Source organism: Esox lucius, chromosome 7 (genome assembly GCF_011004845.1).
Source record: "Esox lucius isolate fEsoLuc1 chromosome 7, fEsoLuc1.pri, whole genome shotgun sequence".
Classification (NCBI taxonomy): Eukaryota; Metazoa; Chordata; class Actinopteri; order Esociformes; family Esocidae; genus Esox; species Esox lucius.
The window spans coordinates 36,879,996-36,887,956 of record NC_047575.1 but is presented as its reverse complement, the minus strand read 5'-3'; the positions used below and the strand labels follow the sequence as shown (position 1 = coordinate 36,887,956).

The 7,961-nt window shown below is 37.0% G+C and overlaps 1 long non-coding RNA gene across 1 annotated transcript; it reads left to right on the top strand.

The window, feature by feature from the left end:
* Positions 1-2,257: 2,257 nt before the first annotated feature.
* LOC109615950 lies at positions 2,258-4,414 on the top strand. The gene is made up of 4 exons (XR_002196948.2): positions 2,258-2,456; positions 2,560-2,774; positions 3,617-3,662; positions 3,864-4,414. It is a non-coding gene; the product is annotated as an uncharacterized LOC109615950 (long non-coding RNA).
* Positions 4,415-7,961: the final 3,547 nt, after the last annotated feature.

Here is a 7,961-nt window from a genome sequence, read left to right as displayed (position 1 = left end):
TTCTCTTCAAAGTGTTTGTGATTGCAGAATCTAGAAATACACTCTCTTCCACTTTGATAAGCAATAGCGGCAAGTAGATTTTTTTTATGCAGACGGCCTAATACTTTCCAGGGCTAGTCTATTTACCAATGCTAATAGAATTCAATGAAAAGTTTTCAGATTGGTCATTCTGTTCAAGAGGAATAGAGTTTTTTTCTTCTACAAAATAGTGGAAAATCCATCAATGCGGACCTTATGGGAGTGTCCTGTAAGTTTATTTTGATTTTTGTGAAGAGCGGGGTTATCAAAGTTTTGGGGGTTTATTTGTATTAATTTTTCAATATAGTTAATTTTCTGTTAATTTCAAAGCTGTTTTAGCCAGGCTTATTTAATTTGTATTCCTTTATGTTTCAGTTTTTGTTTAGAAATAGTGAACATCTGTCTGCAGTCGCCTTGAGTAAAACACACACACGAACACCTTGACTGTAACGTAAAATCTGAATTAGTAACAGTAACAATCCAATTACTTTTAGTAAATTCAATTAAACATTAGCAGTTCAAGAAATCTGTTAGTTCCATAGCCTAGCATTCAGAGACTGAGACAACCAGTGCAATAAAAAGTGAGAGGGAGAAATAAGGTTGGTGAATAAGTGCTGATCTAGGATCTGTGTCACCTTTTAGATGGATCTCTAGATCTGATTCTACACCAGCACGCCTCCTCTGATATGCTTTGTGGATACATGCCATGGTTAATGTACATAGCTGCAGGAGGAACAGCAGAGACTGTATCTGCTAGCTAGCTGCTCTCTCTATATAAAAACATTTACGCACCAACACAAAAGTTCAGGTTTGACAGCCTGCAGAAGTAAAAGCTAATGTCAGTTAGATGGAACTGTAATCCATACCCTGGGTATCTGCTCTATTAGCAGAGCAATGTGCATTGATTCCATGCAGACTTGGCAGCAGGGCAGAGCACTGTGTTGTCTCAGACAATTTGCATGTGAAGTGTGGCATAAAGTGGCATGAATTGTTTTCTTAAAAGCCTTTTATGTGAATTGTGATATTGCCAACATCTAGCTAATCTATTTCAGTATTTGTTTTATTCAGTATACATTTCAATCAGTCAAGCAATGATTTTTTTTTAAATACTTATAAATACTTACATATGCTTCACATATGCTTTGCTGCATACCTCGGTTGTAACGAGTGGTTATTTCAGTCAAAGTTGCTCTTTTATCAGCTTGAATCAGTCGGTCCATTCTCCTCTGACCTCTAGCATCAACAAGGCATTTTCGCCCACAGGACTGCTGCATACTGGATGTTTTTCCCTTTTCACACAATTTTTTGTAAACCCTATAAATGGTTGCGCGTGGAAATCCCAGTAAATTAGCAGATTGTGAATTACTCAGACTGGCCCGTCTGGCACCAACAACCATGCCACGCTCAAAATTGCTTAAATCACCTTTCTTTCCCATTCTGACATTCAGTTTGGAGTTCAGGAGATTGTCTTGACCAGGACCGCACCCCTAAATGCATTGAAACAACTGCCATGTGATTGGTTGATTAGATAATTGCATTAATGAGAAATTGAACAGGTGTTCCTAATAATCCTTTAGGTGAGTGTGTGTGTGTATATATATATATATATATATATATATATATATATATATATATATATATATATATAAAACATCTTCCAGAGCTGTAAATTTGATATTTTTTATTTATGTCTGTCTCATGAACATCTGAGCTTAGACCTGAGTAATTTAGAACATTTGAAACCTTTTGTAAATTGGTAGACACTCTTATCCAGAGCACCTAAAGTTAGTGCATATTTCTCAAGAAATTCAGGTATAGCAACAATACAGTTGTTTTAAGTGCATTTTACTCAGTTAATTAGTCATCGACCAAATCAATACTGTAAAGAAGATAAAATAAGTAATAAACATAGTAATAATAATAAATATGCATAGTAATCATTAGTTCTCAAAATACCTTTTTTTTAAGGTTTCCGATGTTATCTGAAAATGGGCACAGACTCTGCTATCCAAGTCTTAAGGGGAAGTTCGTTCCACCATTGGGGTACAAGGATAGAGAAGAGTTATAACTGGGCTAATCAGGAATCAAGTAGAAGCAGGACGTCCAAGAGCCCAAAAGTGGTAGAACGAAGAACCTGGGTAGGGAAGTAGGGTTTGAGCATTGCCTGAATGTAGGGAAGGGAAACTCCCAAGTTGCTTTTTAGGGAAGCATCATGGCCTTGTAGTGGATGCCAGCTTCAACTTGAAGACAGTGGAGTCAACAGAGGAATGATGATGTGAGAACTTTGAAAGGTTTAACACCAGGCAGGCTGTGGCATTCTGGATAAATTGCAGGTGTTTGGTGGCCCACACCAGGAGCCCTACCAACATTGAATTGCAGTAATCCAGACATGAGGTGACAAGTGCCTGGATTAGTACCTGTGACGTTTCCTGTGTGAGGTGAGGTTTTACTCTAAGAATGTTTCTAGAACATGTCATAATTTTAAGGAATGCAGAGTTTGGATTATAATAATTTAAACAATTCATGATGCCTTTTCGCCAGACTCCATGTTCAAATCATCTCTGAGACAACATGCCGAAGTCTGCCCTGCCATCCTGCCATGTGGATTTGCACGTGGTTAAGTCTACATGCAAGCAACATGCACAGTTTGCTTGGCAAATAGAACAGGTGGCCTGGACTTGGATTATAGTTACATCCCACGGACAGTGGCTTCCACTTCTGCAGCCTGTCAAACCTGAGACTGGTGCGTTGTGTTGGTGAGTAAATGTAGCAACAGAGAGCTACTGTATTTGATAACGGTACTATGCGGCTATGATTTCATGTAACTAGCTAAATACACAGTTCTAATGTTTTAGCCAACTACTGAAAATAATGTACTAAAAGGTTCTGTAAACAAATGTAAGCAATTTCTGCTGGGCCCCTGAGTTTTTCAGGGAAACTGAATAAAATACATTGCCAGACGTTACGGCATCTGTGTCGGTAAAACTGAATTTGCATTGGGAGAATTCAATGGGTAAATGTTTTAATTGGTGAGCAACACTGTTCTACATATACTGCTGCATGTTTCAATCCCCTGTGTTGGTTAGAATGGAATGTTGACCGGACCTTTAAACCTAATAACAAATTCCCATCTGGCTAACATTAGCTAGATACAGTAGCAGTTTATATTAAAACCTGATGACTTGTTCAATACTACTTTTCAATACTAAAAATGCATCACCATTCAGTAAGAGAGACTTTGTGGGGTCATTGTCTCCTTCAGAAAGGACCAGTGTCTTACTGTAGTGGGAACGAAAATGTGAACATTTAGTAGCTAGCATTAACAGATTCTGCTAACATAAAAATGCAGATTCAAAAAACATTTTGTATTGTCTATGGCAAAACAAATGATGACAGAGACCATTAGACAGGAGAACACCCTGTCTATACACAGTCCAATATCAGAGAAATAGAGAACAATGAAATCAGATTCGTCATGTTTGATCTGGTCTTAGCCCGAACGGCTTTCATTTTTCCAGCAATTAACTTATCACAACGACCATGTATTATATATTCATTGCTGTCTGTGTTTGTTTTTATTTGTCTTGTATTTTGGAAGGAGGTGCCCCGATCCACACTGGCACAATGACTACTCCTGGGCCAGGGTGAGTATACTGTCATGTCCTTTGGGAATTAGCTGTGAAATGAAACTGTGACCAGAAAAACTATCTTCAAAAGTAAAAGTGGAAAATTAGGTCTAACAAGTCTAACATTAATGACCAGTATTTTAAATGAGATGGACCTGCTCCTAATCTACAATGCCAGTGTTTAGTAATGCATTTGATTTAATCTCTTTTTCTGCCCAGGACAACCTGAGACCTAAGGAGACCATAACTCACAATGCCCTGGTCTGATCACTCCTGACTGTCTCTCTTCCCAATCCACCTGGTTGTGCTGCTGATTCAGTTTCTGCTGTTCTGCATGGGCTTTAGAACCTTGCATGGGCATGTAACCTCAAAGCACCTCTAATTAGTAATGATGGTCTAGATCCCCAACTTATTAAAATGTTATTCATTATGATCTAAAAGGCAAAACTGATATTAATTCAGCAGTACTACTCTGAGAGACTTGGTGGGTTCTGGTCCTGTTCACCAGACTCCATCTCTTCTTCTGACTGGACTCAACTTCTGATCAGCTATGTAAACCAAAGAACCTTTACTTGAGCTGTTGGCTTGTTGAACTGTCTGAAACCATTGATAATGTGTGACCATGCTTGTGATCAAATTTGAACATCTTGAAGACCGATCAAGACATAAATGGCCATGTACTCTTATAATCTCCATTTTGCACAACCAAAAAGGTACTTAGAACTGGCCACCACCCCTCAGAGCGTCGCTACGTTTCATACTAAATTCCTGCCTTTCTAGGGAGATTTTCTTAAGTGGTTCCTATTCATTGCTTACTCTGTACAATTTTAGGCTCAGGAGCTCTGTAAACACTGCAACGACTTCTTACGTAAAGATGGTTTTATAAAATAAATGTAATTCTTTTAAAATAATTGTTGTATTTTTGAGCTATCAATTAATCCTTGGACATTATATAAGGAGACTGGTTTAGACTGCATTTACATTATAAAGTTATCAAAACACTGTTTAGAATAACATACTGTTAAGTTATGCAGTTGAGCTTTCCTCATATTACATCACTTTGATTGGTGCACTCCACACCTGCCATCTGATTGGATTTCATCACCTACTGGAGACTTGAAAATGTCCTCTGAGAGCTATTGCTAATGAACTCCAAAAGTATTTTAACAGTGACATATTTGTAATTCTTTGGTTCTATATTCCAGCATTCTTTTTTGAAATGATACAAAGTAAATGGGGTAAAAGTGCAGACTGATAACTTATGGATAAATATGTAAAAATACTAATATTTTGAAATAACTTACTTCAAAAGCACTTTGTTGCATGCATTATATAGTGTTGAATAACATTTTGGAAATCTTGAGTGTTTCCATTGTAGATTGCAACTAGAAGTTGACTTTATACTGTAGAAATATTGTCCACACTAGCCTACTTAACAGTAGCCTACTAACGCATATAACAGGGCTGCAAACCTTTATTCAACAAACATTAGTAATAGGTGAAATCCACTTCCATTGGCATTTTTCGCATGAATGACTATGTTGTTTTATAGACAATCCACCTCTGTTGAACAAAATATGAAATATAATCTTATTTTTCCATCAAGCCTGTTGTAAAGTTTCTGTTTTTGACTGGGCTAATTCTGAAAGAAAAGGTTTGATGGAAACCTGACTCATGAAAAAAGATATATTTAGTAATTTTTAAAGGATTTATTTGATAACGGTGAAAACACCCTTAAATTAAAGCTGTCAGTAAGCACTTTAACCCTATTGTCATTTTATCATTTATTTTTTTGTGACCAAGTTTTTATTTTATCCCTTTTTTTGCCAGAACATGTAAGCGGATCCGGCCACGAAGAGTGAATGTCTCTTAGTGGGTGAGTGAGGGAGCGGTCGAGTGAGCAACTGGCCCTTGTTAAATAGCGTAGTGGTTAGAGACATGGACTTCCAACCAATAGGTCCTGCATTCAAATCTCATCACAGTCAAAGCAAATGATGCATTAGGATTTGTTCTGGATCGACAAAAATGTTGCTGGCTACAACCTTCAGTAGCTGCGTTATAGTAAGCCTAAAATAAAACTGTTCACTGTTATGTTGCGACTATTACTGGTGAATTTTCGAAGTACGCATCCGTGCATGCTTTTTAGGTCAGGATAGACAAAAACTTAGCTAGCTACAACCTTCAGTAGCTACGTTATAGTAAGCCTAAAATAAAACTGTTTATATTGTGACTATTTCTGGTGGATTTTCAAAGTACACATCCGTGCATGATTTTTGGGGTAATGTAGGCTAGATAAAAACCCCTTGGGCAGTAAAAAAGTAGGGGTTTCCATGAGTCTCTCATCTTTTCACTTGACAAAAAAGTCAGTTATCGTCACCGACACTGATGCTATACTGACTGTGGGAAAACACTGAAAATGATGTACCCCCCCCCACACACACATACACACATACACACACCTAGAGTTTACATGCATATATTGACATACAGATTGCTAACATGTCAGTATGATAAGGAAAAAATAGCTATGGACCTTATCTACCCCATTCCTAGCCCTTCCTCCACCCCTGAAGCAAACATAAAATAAAAATGACAAAGAATGACATATAATAATAATAGTCATAAAAAAGAGAAAATTAATACATAAATAAATGAAAAATTACATGAGTTAGATTAAAGTTGCAATTGCAACTGTTTGGGTTTTACATATATTTTTCTTACATTTCAAGCTTTAATTAATAGTATTCTTTAGAGATAAAAAAAATCATTGTCCAAACTTTAATTGTTCCTTGACAAGAACAATTAGTTCTTGCTGTGGATAATTCCAGTGATATAACCTCTAAAAGATAATTAATCCACTGATTAAATGGGAGAGTGTGGTGATTGCCATCTAAGAGCTAACATATTTTTTGCAGTAGTGCTGCAGTACACCAGTACTGCCTAACTGTTGTCAGCTTGGCTTAAGAAATCAAGTTTTAACCTAAACATGGAGCTGTATTACCTGACTTACAATGCTGTCCATGCTATCTTTTGTGCTTACTTTTTTAGGCAAAACTTTATCCACAGTTATATGTCCTACTACATGTAGAGTTGAAACCCTGACCACAATTGAAACCCTGATCCTAAATATCACAAAATGTAATGAAATGGACTCATGTGACTATCATATATCTTTCATGGTTGGTTAAGCCTAGGGTTGTGTCATTATCATCACACTTCACTCACATAATTTTTACATCAAATGTAGATTTATAATGTACATTATTACATTTGTGCCATTTATGTCCTTTTTATTGAAGACATATGACATGCTACTTCGTATCATTACCAGTTTGAGTGTAAGTTTAATGTTAAAGATTTTTCTAAATTAGACATGTCTAAAAGACATGTCTTTTTCCTTTTTAATATACACTTCAAAACAGGCAAATTAAAAATTAATTAAACATTAAAGGTGCACTATGCAAGTTTGTGCCACCTTTTGGCAATGAGTTTGGTATTGGTATAGTAACTCTGTTTATTATGTGACCCAATCTTTTCTAACTACAAGCATACTGACCGGTCTGAAGAAGTGTCACCTCCAACCATCGATGCTGGAGATATGACCACAGACATACGTTTTAATTTGGGTCAAAGTTAATGGGCACTTTTCATAACTACGGAGCACAGAATAAACTAAGCAAACAGCTAAACCAATCAAAATGTAATCTGGGTTATCTATGGCATTAGATGCATTGACATCTTTCAGAGACTCGTTGATGGCTAACTAGTGAACTTGAAAGCAAAATCATGCCAGCTAGCGCTAAATACATGACAGTAAAACAACAGGGTGAAACAATTGGTGTTTTGATCAGTTTGCACAAGGCTAAATCTAGCAAAAAGGCAATTTAATTGCTTCTTCCAAGCAATAGTCGCTTATGCATTAAGTTTGGTCAAACAACCCACAATGCCAGTTAGTTCTTCATCTATTAACCTGCCAGTAACTTACACAGCTTTGCTTGACTATCTAGCTAACTAACTCAATGAGGTATCTAATGTTACTGTCAGATCCTACATATAGAGAATGCCCCTAGCCTCCTCTATCTTGGTCTAGGGGTGATAGGCAGGACCTTGTAGACCTTTATCCTCACTTAAGATTTTGGTTGAGAGGCAGAAGGCCCTCCGTTGCCACTAATTGGGCATACTATTTACGGCACCATGGTGTTCATCATTGTTCATGCCTGTAGTGCTTCAGTTCTTGCTTTGCACCTGTTCTTTTGTTTTGTTGCTTTAAAAGGACAAATAAAAATAATGTTTTTGCAACCTTGCTCTGCATGCCGG